This window comes from Brachyhypopomus gauderio, unplaced genomic scaffold (assembly GCF_052324685.1).
Source record: "Brachyhypopomus gauderio isolate BG-103 unplaced genomic scaffold, BGAUD_0.2 sc229, whole genome shotgun sequence".
Lineage (NCBI taxonomy): Eukaryota > Metazoa > Chordata > Actinopteri > Gymnotiformes > Hypopomidae > Brachyhypopomus > Brachyhypopomus gauderio.
Genome location: NW_027507050.1, coordinates 115,117 through 131,031, shown reverse-complemented (window position 1 = coordinate 131,031; position 15,915 = coordinate 115,117). Strand labels below are relative to the sequence as shown.

General features: G+C 46.1%; 1 long non-coding RNA gene across 2 annotated transcripts in view; it reads right to left on the bottom strand.

The window, feature by feature from the left end:
• Positions 1-13,109, bottom strand: part of LOC143503731 (uncharacterized) — a 30,750-nt gene extending 17,641 nt beyond the window's left edge. For both annotated transcript variants that reach the window (XR_013127225.1, XR_013127226.1), the window contains exon 1: positions 12,929-13,109. This is a non-coding gene — a long non-coding RNA (uncharacterized LOC143503731). The remainder of the gene's footprint in view (positions 1-12,928) is intronic.
• Positions 13,110-15,915: the final 2,806 nt, after the last annotated feature.

Sequence of the window (15,915 nt, the reverse complement as noted above, 5' to 3'; positions counted from 1 at the left end):
CGCTTCAGCAACCCGGCCCGAGCACGCTTACGTCATCACAACGCCGCTTTATTTGGAAAAAAGCGCGCTCGCACAACACTATAGAGTTCACGATTCTCTTTTTATTGTATTTTTGGAGTCGTTTTGGGAGTGCAGAAACACGGTGCAAGCACAGATTTATCGATAATTTAACACAACGATTGTCTGCTAATCGCTTTGCCGCTATGACTGTTTAACGTGAGCGTCGCATCACTGATGTCATGTTTGAGTTCCAGCGAAATGAACCAATCAGACGAGGCACCAAGCGGGCCCGGGCACGGATAGCGCTCACACTAGAAGCAAACCGTGCCCGAGTCCACATGAATCGTGCCCTGGCCCACCTCTTCAAAGCGGGCCCGAGCACGGTTAACTGATCCGGGCCCGGGCACGGTTGGAGCGCTCACACTAGCCAAACGAACCGTGCTTCGGCAGGCAACCGTGCCCGGGCCCGGATCACAGAGCCTAGTGTGAGTACGCCCTAAAATGACTAGAGACAAGTTTTGATGCTGTGTTGCTTTTTATCCCATAGACACAAACAGTCAGCACAAATTGGACCAATCTGGTCATGGTGAGAAGATGGTGAGAAGATGGTGAGAAGATGTCCTTCCAGGTGTTTGATCATGTAATGACGTGTGCCTGTGATGTCCCTACTGGATCTTAGAGTTGTGTAGGAGTGTTGAACACAGGACTCACTAATGTCGTCATATTTGTGTGTTGAAACCTGAATAATAGCATTGTTCTCAGATTATGGGCCAGGACGTCTTACAGATAGCAATATAGATTCTTATTTTTTCAGAATCCAACTGCTTAAGGGAAGAAAGCAAGCCTAACTAATATACATATAAATAAGTCCCAACACAAAAATCTTCCACAGAACATCAAACTGCAGCCGTCAATACACACTGATATATATATATGATATATCATATCATATATACTATATATATATACTATATATATATATATATATATATATATATATATATATATATATATATATATATATATATACACTCACACACACACACACACACACACACACACACACACACACACATATGTGTGCATTCTCTCTCTGTAGCATGCAGGCCTGTGTGTGATTGACTGATGATGGGGCTGCTCTGACCCTGAGATGCTTGGCCGGCCCGGTGTAAGCAATCCCTCCTTATCTCCTCGATCACAGCAGGGCCAACAGACAGCAGCGGACAGACTCTCTCCTGCAGGCCTTCTTCCAACAGCATGCGAAAACAGATCAATAATCACCTATTGTGGGCCACTCCAGACCCGACTTCATCCTGTGCAGGAGCAGCGTGGACGCTCCGAGGACGAGAGAGTGAGAAGGAGTGCGCTGAAGGGTGAGAGGGCTCCTCACTCTCTCACCTGACAGCGTAGCACACGTGACGCTACGTGTGCTAAAAGTTTTCAAACGTGGCGTTTCCTTGATCGAACTCAGCTACCGAGACCGACTAACTCTGACGGATCATTTAAAAAGCAGGACTTGTGGTTTCGGGTGATGAAATTCTGTTGGGCTGCTTGCATCAAGAATCCGGTTAATATCTGCATGGGTACTTGTGTGTTGGATTTCAGCTTCCATTATGGGGAAGATGCTCAATTCAGATGTTTCAGCTGAGCATTCTTGTTTCAAAAATAACATAAAACCCAAATGCGCGAGGCAACGTTTTTTAAAGCGTTTTATGTTGCGAGTGCAGGCCAGTCTGGTGAGGATGTTCTTCTTCCAGAGGGCGTCTGACTGAAGTCCCTTTGTTCAGTGTCTCAGTATGGCTACGCCTGGTCTTTAATGGAGATGGCCTACGCATATGTACAGTGACTGGGCTAATTTACACCAAGCTCCAGGCAAGTTCTCTCTCTCAATAATTTAAGGGGTTGCACAGCATTTGAACCTTTTTGCCCTCTTAAGGAAGGCTTTGTCTAGGCTGTGCCAAACTACAGACCCAGGCTTTCACCATCGCTGCAGGCCTTGCTGTGGAGAGATGCTAGGGAAAGGTACAAAGGGTAATTATTAGCCCGGGCGAATGTCGGCGTGCACCAGAGCCAGGCAGCGGGTCATTATGGCCGCCGCCCCCTGCTGCCCTCTGATCTGCCTCTCTGGGAGTCGGGCAATTGCGAGCCCCACTTTGCACCTCTCACACAAGCCCCGCATCGCCATCAAACCGGCTGTGTGATCACGCAACAACCAACCACCCCCCCCCCCCCCCCCCATTACAACACAGCCACAGACAGAGAGAGGAGGAACACGCAATGTTTTCTGCCCGTTCTCTTTCTTGGATGAACAAGGGGTGTTTTCTTTCCGCGTCAAATATACAAACGGTTTGGCGTAGGTTTTACTGTCCTTCACTGATGCATTGCCCAGTTTAGATTCACTGTCGTCATAGCTTCAATTATTTTAATGAGAGGAAAGGCTCTTTAGTTTGATTCATGGATCAACAATAAACACCTTCCAAACAATAAATTTATTTGCAGATATTCTCATGCACTTTAGTCCACTTCGTGCTCATAAATTGTAAAAAGCTTTTACATTTGTGCCTTTTGAATGCTAATTGAAATTAATAGGGCTTTTGTACAAGTTTCTGCAACCCATTCCGGTGATATCAGATCAGGAACAGGATCCTTGTCAGCAGCAGAATCTCATCTTAATGGATCTTCTGGAAAAACGACAGATATCAAAGCGTTAGTCATCCGTGTCTTTATTTACCGAGGCCGCATGAAGAACAACTCTTGGCTCGAGGCGGACAAAGGCACGCCAGGGACGCGCAAACGTCCCGAGGCTCCCGCAAGGCGTCCCGCCGAGCTGTGCAGCCGCGACGTGCTGGGAGAGGCAGCGAGCTTCTCCGGCCCCTCCTGGAGCTCGCTGAGCACATGCCAGTCGGGAGCGCTAATGGCTCGTGCGTGAAGGCGGTTCGACATGGCGCGCTGCCTGGGAGCCGCTGCGAGCAGACGTGTCACAGCCCATCAGCGCTCGCTTTCACAAAACTTTGCAAAACTGCAACTCCGATATCGAGCCCTTTTCTTCTACGTTCAGAGCACTCGCGTTTGCCGTTGCTTTGGAAAATGAACCCGGTCTTTGCAACTGCTCCAACAAAGACATACAAAGGAGAGAGAAGAAAGGACACTTTACACTGAACAGTGTCTGTTAAGAAAAGTTTTTGGAAGACTGAGCATCGAAGTCGATGTCAAAAAGTCTCTTACTCTTCATTTACATGTAGGAGAAAAAATAGCAAAACAATATGAATAGTTTGCACACAGCTCAGATACATATACCAACAGTGCAAAAAGAAGAGACCTGTTCATTTTGACTAGTAGACAAAATGAACAGCCCCCCCCCCCAAAAAAAAACAAAACAAAACAAAAAAAAAACGATACTACAGCGTGCTGCATGTTTTATTTATTTATCATTATGTTTTTATCATTCCAATTTAGATCTGAATCTAAAATTGCTTTGGTCTGCTAGTCCATCGTACTTCTGGGTCATTTGCTGATACAGTCTGATAGCAAACAGGCTACAGGGAGATTCACTGGAATTACCAAGGTGGTTCTAGCCTGACCTTTGCCTAAACAGCAGACGGCAACCACCTCTGACCCCATGTACCGGACGGATTGTTCCTCCTTGAGAGGTGCCCTTCATGCTGGGCCGTGCTGGTAAAGGTTGCAGGAGAACAGCCAGAAACATTGCACTCAGGTCCGTGCTGCAGATGCATAGAGCAGAGACCGGAAATAAGAGAGAAGCTTTTCAAACACCCTGCATCAAAACGTGGAGGCCATGCATCTAGCAAACCAGGTCTCGCACGCTCCTTCTGTCACGAGCGCGGGCATTTCTTTTATTATTCTCACATTTTTAAATATGAAACGATGGCGTGGGACGTTGCTCTGAATCCATCTGCACTCTTTGCATGAGATCACACAAATGGAAACAAAATGGAGACTGTGTATTAAGCGAGTAAGCCTCCGTTACCCGGTGCCATGAGGCAAATAGGGCAATGATGTGGAATAATCGCTCATTGGTTTTTGTGGCTGTCAGCACTAAAACATGATGCTCCATCCCATTTCCCTTCAAACGCCTGTGGACTGCTTAATGTGTTAACCAAAGACCCAGCAGGATCCAGATTGATGATAATGGATAAGGCAAAACAACCTAAATCCAACTCACATAAATTGATTTGATCTCAGATGAGAGGCAAAGGAGTGTAATATTAACAGCTGAGACATCAATAAAGCTCAGAGGCTCTAGAAATAACAGGTCTGCTTGAAATACAATCCGAGGCTTTCTGGAGGGAAATTAGCCAACTATTACTGCGCCACTGCGATGTGTATGAACTAAATATTGATTATGATTTTCCCTTGAACGAAAAGCTCCGATGAAAACATTTAAGTCAGAAAGTTGGGACTCAACTACTGCTTTATAAATTCCTGCAGTGATACGCTTTCTGTGATTTAAATAATTACTTGTGTCCTCAACACAGCTATCAAGATCCGAATTGGTTCTAATCCATCCAGTCTCCAAGCTGCTCCTTATTCGTGCATCAGATGGCTCATAAATTAGGTATTGAATTAAGTGGTCAGATTACATTAAAAGCATTTTTTTTTCCATATCCTCAGTCCTCTGCCATAAATTAAAGCCATGTGGAAGGGGCTGGAGAGTACATTTCATTTTGCCTTGATTCATGAGCGGTAATACAAACTCCCTGCTCTGCTCGCCGTGCGAGGGGCGAGAGCCGGCAGAGAGAGCAGCCTGAGATTAAAACTGGCCGAGCGGCGAGATTGAAACTGGGATGGAGGCATCAGATAATGCGCTGGAGATATAATGAAAGTGTAAACAAAAACCTGGCTCAAGGAAAAGCGGCGGCTCATAAATGTCCCCTCCACCTTCTCCCTCGCAAAAGAGATTTCATGAGCCTGCCGCCACCAAAGTTATTAACTGTTGACCAAATTACGTTCTGTTCAAAAGTTGAATTGATTAGATTTTTTTTCCGCCTTTTCTCTGCCTTTCATGGACTAGCAAAAGGACAGATTCTTCGAGGAGAAGGGCTTTCCTCATATTCCCTCTCACTATGTTCCTCTGGGGTGTTACGAGGGGGAATCATAATCTGTGCAGCTAAAAGGCAATGCTGAAAACCCGAGCCTTGTTTTACAATGCACATTACAACCAAAATGTATAATCCTAATCCATCTGAACAGTGGCCGTAATGTCCATGTCGAAGGAGATTAAACGCCAAACAACATTAACACCTTGCCTCATAGTGGAAACTGAAATGAAGAGAATTCTCAGGAAGGTTTGTGATTAGCACTTTGCTGTGGCACCAGACTGCATAAATAAAAAATGAGAAATCAATACAAGTCATTATACAACTATGCAAGATGAAATATTAACAGGTTGGGAAACTGACCTGAGGATTCTTTCTGATGTACGGTGGTACTGTGTGCTGGTAATACACACCTACAGTGCAGCCGCAAGCAGGACGATATTACACTCTCCCAATAACACAGGAAGAACCTCAGACAAATGCAACATGCTCTCTTCTCCTTGCAAAAATCTATAGTTTTTATAATATGTTTATATATATATATATATATATATATATATATATATATATATATATATATATATATATATATATATATATATATATATATAAACATTATGTAAGTGTCTTTGATACAGATCACCCTATTAAACAATACATTTGATCCACCATTAGAACTTTTGTGACCCAATAGCATATCACTCTTAAACTATGTGTATTTTATGTCAGAATGTATTTTAGTCAGTTTTGCATTTACTTACACAGAGCAATGTACAATTAACAGAATAATTTACTATTAGACTTGCAGGATTAAAACATTCCTTTCAGTTTTACCTAGATCAAGGTCATCTTTAATTAAAAATTTAAATATTAAATATAAATATATTAAATAAAGTTATTAAGTGTTTTTTTTTTTAATAGGCCTTGGACTGCAAGCTAAGGTTTGAACCCTGCTAGGTGTCAACAGAACTACTGACATGGTCAATAACAATGAACAGCCAATAAGAATGACTCCAGGCACCATAGGTACACACTGGACTGATTGTTTCACAGTAGTTTTTCCTAATCAGATGTTTCTTACAAGCATAAGGATTCAGTAAGTTATTTAACTCTACATGCATTTAATCCAGCATTTCCCTGCACACATATTTCCAGGATTATGCTACAAGTATTTCTCTAACTTTACCAGAGCAGTTTTCTCTAGGTCTTGGGAATGGAGTCCTACCAGTAGAATCGACGAGGATTTCACAAACAATTTATTGTAAATTGCAGGAAAATTGTCCACAGATCTTACGGGGGGGAAGAAGTGGGTTAAGATGATTTTGGTGTTCCTTCACTACGGCTCTCATGAGCGTTCCTCAGGGCTCTCCCCTTTCAAAATAACCCATGACTCTCCTCACAAGCCTGCCAGGCCTCTTTCATTTGCCGTTTCAAATGTATTAATGGGCCGGAACCTTCCTGTATGATCTTGGACCTCTCCCTAATGAAAACACTCTGCAGCCCGGTCCCACTGCAGTAATCAGCCAGGGCCTCCAGAGGACCACGGCCATGACTGCAGTGCAGGAAGAGCCCTTCTGTGACCCCTGACCCGGGCCCTCTCACCCCGAGAGCAGCTGCGTCTTACACCGCTGCCCCTTCCCTACTACACCTAAACTACACCTAAACCACACCGAGCTGAAGGACAGGCATGGACTTGAGCCAACAATCCACATGGAACTGCACCTTTTATTTGCTTCAAACTTTTTTTGCAGCAGTAGGGCAATATGATAACCCAATCTGCTCCGCTTGGTAAGTGTCATCTGTGAAATGAATCTGAAATCACTTCAAAGCCATTGTAGCATTTAAAGGGTCGTCACGCTGTCATACGGGGAGTGTCCATGACCCAAAGAATTTCTGCAAATATTCGAAGTGTTACCCCTGACTCTCGTCCATGCTGCCTGACTTCAGCGTCGAGGGTTCAGACCTGACGGTGCTCAAGCTCACCTTACCTCACGTCGGTTCAGAAGTGGACGGAAGTGTGTTTGGACCGACGCACCACCTAGCGACTGCACACCCATTTCAGAGACTTCTGTTTAAGGCCAGGTGAGAGTGACCAGATGTGCCGACCCAGGAGACACTGCAGCTGCTCACGGCTCAGGATTCGGGGGAGGGGGAGGGGGGGGGGGTATGAAGGGGGGCTGCCCTGGTGTGCATCATCTGTTTGAGCTTGTCAATCTCCCTTGACAACACTGCTGAGTGTTGCTTTCACTCGCCTCCGTTAATATCTTTTACAGTTTCACAAACCTGTCAGTGGACCACAGGCACAAAACACCACCTGCCTGCAAACCTGTCAGTGATGAGCATTTGCAGAAACACCAGGACTTTGGCAAACAGTGGCTGACCAGGGTGGGTCTATGTTCTAGATGTCAACATCACATGCTGGATTCATCAGAGGATTAAGAATCAAACATACAGGATTATGAGTGTTAGCCTTAAACAGGACAACCCTGTTCCATCCCTAGGCATCGAAGTTTGCCCTCAAGTTGAAGTTGTCCTCAAGATGTCTACAAACTTTGTACATATTTATTTATTTGGGAAATTTGTTTCTGTTTAAGAGAGAAGTCTATTTTATGGCAAGACTTCCTATACCACAACATGAAATATTCTTCCCACAATATGTTCTCTGACCTTGAAACTGTATTGCAAATCCATAGTCATCTTTGAACTTCTCTCTGGGGTGAACATGTGATTCCAAAAAGGCCCCGTCCTCATCCTCCATGTGGGAACAAAGAGGTCTGGGCCAGCGCCATTAAAATGACGCACTGCCACATCTATGAGGTCTGTGGTGCTGCATTGTCAATGCTCAGCTGAGCGTAGAGCATCTCAGTCACTTTCTCACAAACACTGCCACCATTTTCCACCCTGTAATCATTGCCTGAGAATGATGAGAAGGAAAGCTTTTCCCCTCCTCTTCCTCCTCTTCCTCAAGTCCCCAACCGAACTCCTCGTAATCAAGAACCTAATTTGGTGTGTGGGAGTCTGGCGAACGGATCTGTGGGTCAGCCCAAATCATACGGACCAGCCCTGGCATCCAGTGCTCGGACACCAGCTATGGCCATTTGTCCAGTGCTACGCCTACACTGGACCTGCAGTGATAGACTCCTCAGCAGTGATTCACTGGATAGACTCCTAAATTGACTCCTTAATAGTAATTCACTCAGTTAATAGTGATTTAACTGAGATAAAAATGGAATTCTAAGTGACATTTTAATAAAGTGCTTTAAGTTACTAAGATCTTAAAGTGTACTCATATACTACTCTTAGTAATCCATTTTCCTTGTGTGGTTAGTGTCAGTGGGGTTGGTGGAGTCATTGGAGTGGTGGTAGTGTCAGTGGGGTTTGTGGTTATTGGAGTGGGGTTAGTGTTAGTGGGGTTGATGGAGTCATTGGAGTGGGGTTAGTGTTAGTGGGGTTTGTGGTCATTGGAGTGGGGTTAGTGTTAGTGGGGTCTGTGGTCATTGGAGCAGGGGTTAGTGTTAGTGGGGTTGATGGAGTCATTGGAGTGGGGTTAGTGTTAGTGGGGTTGATGGAGTCATTGGAGTGGGGTTAGTGTTAGTGGGGTTGATGGAGTCATTGGAGTGGGGTTAGTGTTAGTGGGGTTGATGAAGTCATTGGAGTGTACCTGGATTAAACTCAGTCTGTCCATGACCACTTTGCCTGGGCTTCTCTACAAGGGACTGTAATGTATATAGACACTAAGTGGAACATATAATGTTGAACAGAGTGTAGCCATTAGAGCCTCAGCAAGAAGCTTGAGGATCTAACCCAGAGCCCCATTGATTTCCAGATTCATATATCTTTAATGAGGGGATTAAATACATGTTAAGGAAGCACAAGGCTCAGCTGAAGTGGGGTTTGTCAGGACAACTCATAACGGAGAGAAACCTTACAAAAAAATAAATAAAAATCTCCCCAAGGTGAGCATGCTCATTTGGGGAAAAGCCATTAGTGGAGTGATGTCATGACAATCTCGTTTCATGCCTGGCATGGACTGGGGCCAGGCCACCATGCAGTCCCTTTACAGACACACACACACACACACACACACACACACACACACACACACACACACACACACACACACACACACACACACACACACACACACACACATTCAAGTACACTAGTGCATCAGACAGAAAGAAAATCTGTGCTGCTGTCATTAGCAGTTACAAGTCATATTAGAATGGTGTCACGGTAGGAAAGTTTAAATATGTAATCTGCTGAGGGGAGGAAACTGTAGAGGTATAACACTGCAAATGAGACGTCATGTAACATAGCGCAAGCAGGTTGAGCTTGGTGGATACTCAGCGAAACGGGCGTATAATGCACATCAGGGGTATTGATCAGTCTAAAATCTGCCCTGCACATCTCACCCGCGGGTTATCATAGCATCATTACCATCCGGAGTTTAGGGATGTGGCAATGATACGGCAAATGGAGCCACTATTGATTTTTCATGGCCGGGCCGAACGGCAGATGGAGGGAGGGGGTGACCATGTGGGGCGGGCGGGGCAGCAGGGGATGGGGACCGGGGCAGTAAGGCGGTAGAGAGGCGCGGCCCTTGGGGCAACAGCTCCGAAACTCACAGATCGCTCACGTTTCACATCCACAGAAGGAAATCCCCCCCCCCCCCCCCCCCAGAAGGCAGGAAAAGTGGACGACTCTTTATATGTGACCGCATGACAAATGAGGCCAATCTAAAAGCTTAAATGATTATGAAGTCAGTGTAATAGCGGCATCACTTAATCCCACATGACTTCTAACTCTGTAATGCAATCTGCATTAAAATCGCCAATTTAAATTAGGAGATGGAGAAATGGCTTAGAATTGGACGGTGCCCCTGTGACTTGCTATGTGATGTGAAAAGGTTCAGACATACACACATACGCACATGCTCATTAGAACTGAACCATTCAAATAGGTGTGAGAAAGATCGGGAGAGAGGCGATACTTCCTGACGGGAAGAGGATATCCTGAGGCACGGCCATATAGACATTAAGTGCTGGCAAAGAAGATGTGTTTTTCCCCCAGATTATCTCCTGAATTTATCTTTGGAGATAAAAGCAAAGAGTTCAGTTTGTGTTCAGTGAGATATGCGTCGACGTCTAGACGGTATCAGTGCCGCAGAACATTTAACTATATACAGTATATATCAGTAAGGAATACTGGGTCGAAGGACTGTGTTTAATGTGATTCCTGTTATAGCATGTCACTGCTGAAGTAAATAAGGCCATGCTTCCTCTGGGATCAACTTGTCCACCAGCCAAACACCCCACCCCCCCCAAACCTCACACACACTCTTTCCCTCCACACATTTGTTTTGTAATGGTTGATTAACCGAGAATGCACTGAATGTAATATTTCCGCGCCACGAACAGTGTCATAAATATTTGCTGTGCATTAAAAACCCTTATAGGGAATCAAAACCTTTCCAGCACTGCATGTCCACATGAATAAAGTGTAACAAAAATATATGTTTTGAGCATGGTGGTGGAAGAAAACACGTCAACATACAGCTCGTCCCAGAGTTCCTGTCTGCTGGGCAGAGCTGACTGGCGCCTGAGATTAGCAGGGATTTGGTTGATGTAGCACAACCTTGACGCTGAACTGTGAAATAGTTTCATGCAACATTCCAAACGAGCTGTCTGTCAGTTCCCTCTGATTCTGACAGACAATTATTAATGTACGCTTCTATGATGGCAGTCTGACAGAGGAACTGTACCCCTGAAAAAAGGGTGAAATGGAAAACAGGCTTTCCTAATAGTCAAATGAAGAGTCATATCCAATTCCAATTCTATATAAAAACAAAATGCATTTAAGAAATGGAATGATGAATATTCCGTTGCACATTATTTGGTTAATTGCTGATTATAAATATGCAAATGTTCCCACGACTACATTAATAGATCGCCAGTCTCATCTTAGGAGGTTGGCCAGCCTCCTTCAGCCAGCGCAGGAAGATAAATCTCTGTATCTATATGAAGATAAATCTCTATATCTCGTCTTTCCAAACAATGGCACTTCTTCTTGGCGGTCTGATTTCTCCACATTTTTACAGAAAGTTTTGTGCTACTTTGCCTACATAGTTGTGTAAGTTGTTTACTTTATTTTATATTATACCTTTTTGTTGTGCTTTATTTTATATTATACTTTTTGTTGTGTTTATATTATACCTTTTGTTGTGTTTTTAAAAAGCAGAACATACAGGAATGTATTTGGTCATCATCTGTACTTTATTGCCAAATGAGTCCAAATCTAACCCAGTTTAATGGGTCAGAGTAATAGTGGATGAGCCCTAACTCTTCTTCTACAAGCAAAATTGCCATTAGTTTGGAGAATTCTTGCTCTCACGCCTCGGCCGTCCTTGACCACGAGCCATGATGAAGAGTTGGGCCCAGCTGCAAAGGATGTGCCCTCTGACCCCAGAGCTCTGTCTCAGGAGACTGTTGTTTTATTTATTTATTTTTCTGAGTCTGTTTTTACTCCCTGATTGTTACAGTCGTCGCAGGTGGGTCACTACACAGCCTGGCCAGTGTGCACCTCACAAAACCCTGATCCCAGGAATGTTGCCACTGACAAGAGACACAGAGAGTGAAAGAGATACAGAGGTAAGAGAGAAAGAGATAGAAAGAGAGAGAGAGAAGGAAAGAAGGAAAGGAAGAAAGAAAAAGAGAGCTGCTAAATCTTTTATGCTAAATGATACCCCGTGAAGCAATGTGGTGAGTCTCAAACAGATAGGCCAGAGAGATGGATAGATTACAGCACAAAGATGTAGCCGGGCAAGCAGAGGAGAGCCCAGAGATCAGGTGACTCTCCCTACAATACTGAGACCTGCTTTATTAAGGCACACTGCGCTGACTCACAGAATATAAAACATGACACCCAAGAGCCATCACATAGCATTCTGCGGTACCTCAGACTCCAGAATTTGGCTTATACATTTATAGCATGGGGCATATTGCAAGAAAGGACCAATGAAGCTCTCTTTAGGCCGTAAAGCTGCTTAGCGCAAATGCTCCTGGTGACTTCTCTCTGAGTATTGACAGGAAGCGTGTGTAGGGGTACTGGAAGTCTGGGGTGTGTGAAGGGCAGCGGCGGGAGGGGGTGTTTTTTTTTTTAGGGGGGGTCCGGACCGGCGATCCCAGCCCACTGGGGGACAGAGCGGATATTGGCATGTCAGCACTGATGCATGCCGTGGTCTGGCCTCCCGTCTGTCGGGGCACGGACGTAAAGAAGGATCGCCGCCTCATAAAGTATCCGACTGTCAAACAGGGGGCTGCTGGGGCGGCAGGCTGTGGCCGCCTCATTCCGAGAGGCTTTAATCTGATTTGAGAAGCCTACATTGCTAAATCAACAGTGAGGAAAGCCATTAGGTGAGCAGCAGGCCCAGTTGATACAGGAAAACCTGACAGTTAACAGTGATAGATCACTGAGTCAGAATGAGCGGTAACGTTCAACAAGGCCGTTCTGTCACGGCGGGTAAGATGGCGACGGCTCTGTCAGGGGAGAAGCGAGCGGGAGAGGAACTCCCCGAGGAGGCGGGAACAGAGCGGCTGTGGACGCAGTCGCCATGCCAACCACGACAAGCCCTGGCACCCACTTTAGTGTCCCCCTCAACCACCTCTGGTGCCACAGGGATGTTGGAGGGCACGAGAGGGGGGCTTGTAATTAGGAATAAAATTACGCCACAGGCTTGATGGGCATGCCACAAGCCACTGGCACCAGCGGGCGGGAAGGAGCGATGAATATGTATGTCAGTAAAAGCGGAGCAGGCAGAAGGCTCGTCAGCGCCATGACAGTGGCACCGTGACTTCTCTGGGCTGCTTTACCTGTCATGGGCGATGGCATTTGGGGGACGTGCGTGTAGAGATTGGACAGACGGATGGGATGAGGAGACACGGCAGCCTCGGGGCTCTGATTAATGACATGCTCCGTGTACATGTGAAGGATTCGTCTCTGGAGCATTTACCCAGCAGGACCAAGAGTGGACTCCCAGTAATGAACGAGAAACGAAGCTGTGAAGTGAACCACAGACACAGAGATTTGCATTTGTTGTGTGGAAGAAGACGTAATGTTAGTTTTCGCTTTTGACAAATGAAACGTATCGGCATTATTGAATGAAAGAAAGGAAAAAAGGAGATAATTGATGGAAGTTGTACAGGAAGCAATTCAAATTGAAATCAAAGTAGAGAAATCCCAGATGAATCTGAATATTCTAGAATTATATCTTTAGTCTAAAGAAAGTCTAAGGAAAATCATGTGTGCAACATTGTGCGAACCGTCATTAAATCTTTGTTCACAAAAAGAAAAGGGTTCTCTGTCAAAGGTGTGTCCTTAAAGAGTAATTACATTAACATCTTGTACCTTTGTGAAATGTATAGATGAAGAATGTACTGTAAGAGAAAGACAAGGAGCGAATCTCCCTGGAGAGGCAGGGTTCCACATGTGGACACCGCAGAGCGCAGAGACACAGGCCCAAAGACAAAATGAGGCCTTCAAGCCTCTCTAATTCAGTCCCCACGAGTACAGGAATACATGTTATAAAAAATGAGCCAATCAAGCTAAGTCTTTCAAAAGGGGAGGAATCCAGTTTGTCCTGCCCTGTGTCTCCTCCTCCCCCCAACCCCGACCCCCCCCCCCCCCCCACCCCATCCCTCCTGATGTCAGGATGCCTTCTCCAAGCTGATTGGGGTTAATGCGGCGGACAGTGAGAGAAGCTCTGCCCTTCTGTTCCACATTACGCTCTTCAGAGGCACAGGCGGCTCTGTTTTGGGGAGGACGTGAGCCATCACCCCAGAATAATATTTACCAGATACACACGCGGCCCTGCATGTGGTATCACTCTCCGCCGGGCCAGCAGAGCCGCTCACGTCATCGGCCGCAACGGTTTGTCTGCTCGCCGCGCTTTTCTTGTCCGCCGTGCGTAATCGTTGGGAAGCTCTCCTGCAACTCCGAGCTTTCCGTCCGAGCGACGGCCCGGACAGCCCCGGAGGCTGGGAGATGGATCTGTTCTTGTCCGGGTTAATGCGAGGTCACCCAGAGGTGTTGACTGGCCAGGGTGCGCCGGGGCGCTCAAAGCACCGTCTGATCATGTGACCTCACAGCTATGTCATAAAGGACACAGGTGCTGTGATTAGTCCTGCATGTCCCAGCACAAATCCGCAGATCCCAGGACACGCCCCTCCAAGCCCATCTGCCCCAGGGACACACTCATCCTGTGTATCTTGTATCAACATAAATGTGCTCTTTTTTTTACTGGTGGTGGAATGTGGAGCAGAAGGCAGAAAGATTGATGGGTGGAGATAAACACCAGACATCACCAGAAACTGTAATGAGTCTCCTGAACCAAACCTAATGAATCACTCTGTTACCTGTTCATTGTTTCATCCTATATAAGAATGTATCTGTTTGCATTTGGATTCTGATGTTGTCTGTCAGGCCTGAATGCAGAGAGGACAGGGAAGGCTCCTTCTAGTCATGATACACTTACAGCCAGCCTGCATGGACAGTAGCAGAAGTAGATCATTTTCCAGACAAATAAAAGAGTTGGAAACTCACCCAGACAGGATACTCTCCCCTACAGTACGGAACACATACCACGGGGCTCGGCGAGCCGCTGAAAGGCGAGACGGAAACCCGACGCTAGCGCTCGGTGCTGTGACGGACAAAAGCCCTCTGTTGCTCTCAGGACTTTTAATATGCTTGTCTAACTGTGTCAGGTCTGCACGGCACAGGCCCAAACCGTCCCATCTGGCTGGGGAACGGGGGGGAACGCAGCCCTCCGGGGCTCCTGCTGCGGGCGGAGCAGGGCCACTCGCTCGGGCCCGCCTCCGCCCCTCGGAGAAAGGCGGAGACGTGGAAATGATGACCTCATGCGCAGTGTGATAGATGGATCTGACCAAAGTGCTTCCATCTCTGCAGCTTTACGCCATGCCAGCAGCCTCGACCAGTTAGCGCCTCTGAAGAGTGATGGTGGAGCAACGTAAGACATTCCACAAACGAACACAAAGTTATTTGGCCCCCTGTTCCCCCATCTTCTCCCTGACTGACTGAAACCCAGTGTTCACATTCGCCTGCCTTCAGTATATTTTGCTAAACACAAAACCTGTGATATGTTTGGGGAAAATGTTAGACTAGAATAAATAATCTAGTCAAAGTTGAGGAGAAATATTTTGGAAGGTGCAATGGATCAAGGCCAAAGGACAAATATTGCAGGGAGTGAACACAGGCCCATGCAATCTCTCCCGTGAGGTCATTTTTCTGAGCTCGATTTGGTGTGTGGGTGTCTGTGTGTGTGTGTGTGTGTGTGTGTGTGTGTGTGTGTGTGTGTGTGTATGTGTGTGAGTGTGTGAGACATATCTGAAAAGTTCGGCACACCTATGCCTTGGGCCATACTGTCACTCTGACAAGCCCTGTGGACTCTGGGCATTAAATGTATATTTCTGGCATCCCAACGTGAAGAATGGCCCCCAAAGCTTATCTGTCTGGATAATAAATAAGATGTCTATCACTAATCCAGCGCAAGAGTCATTAACATCAGATGCTGTGAAAGGAAAATGAGCTGAAGTGAGCTGCGTAGGGGCTTCAGGGGCCAAAGGAAACGGTGTGTGTCTGGAGTCAAGCAGAAACACGCTGCTATTCTTACTTCCCCTGTCCTCGACCACCTCTAGTGAACCAGGACCTGAGACTGGGAAATATTGCCTGTGCTGTGGAAGTGACCCTGTACTGAAAATGTCACCCCTTCATGCTTTGATCACGGTTGTTTGATTTTGTCTGAAATCCTGTTGATTTTCAGCCATTCTGTCTGGAGAGAAGG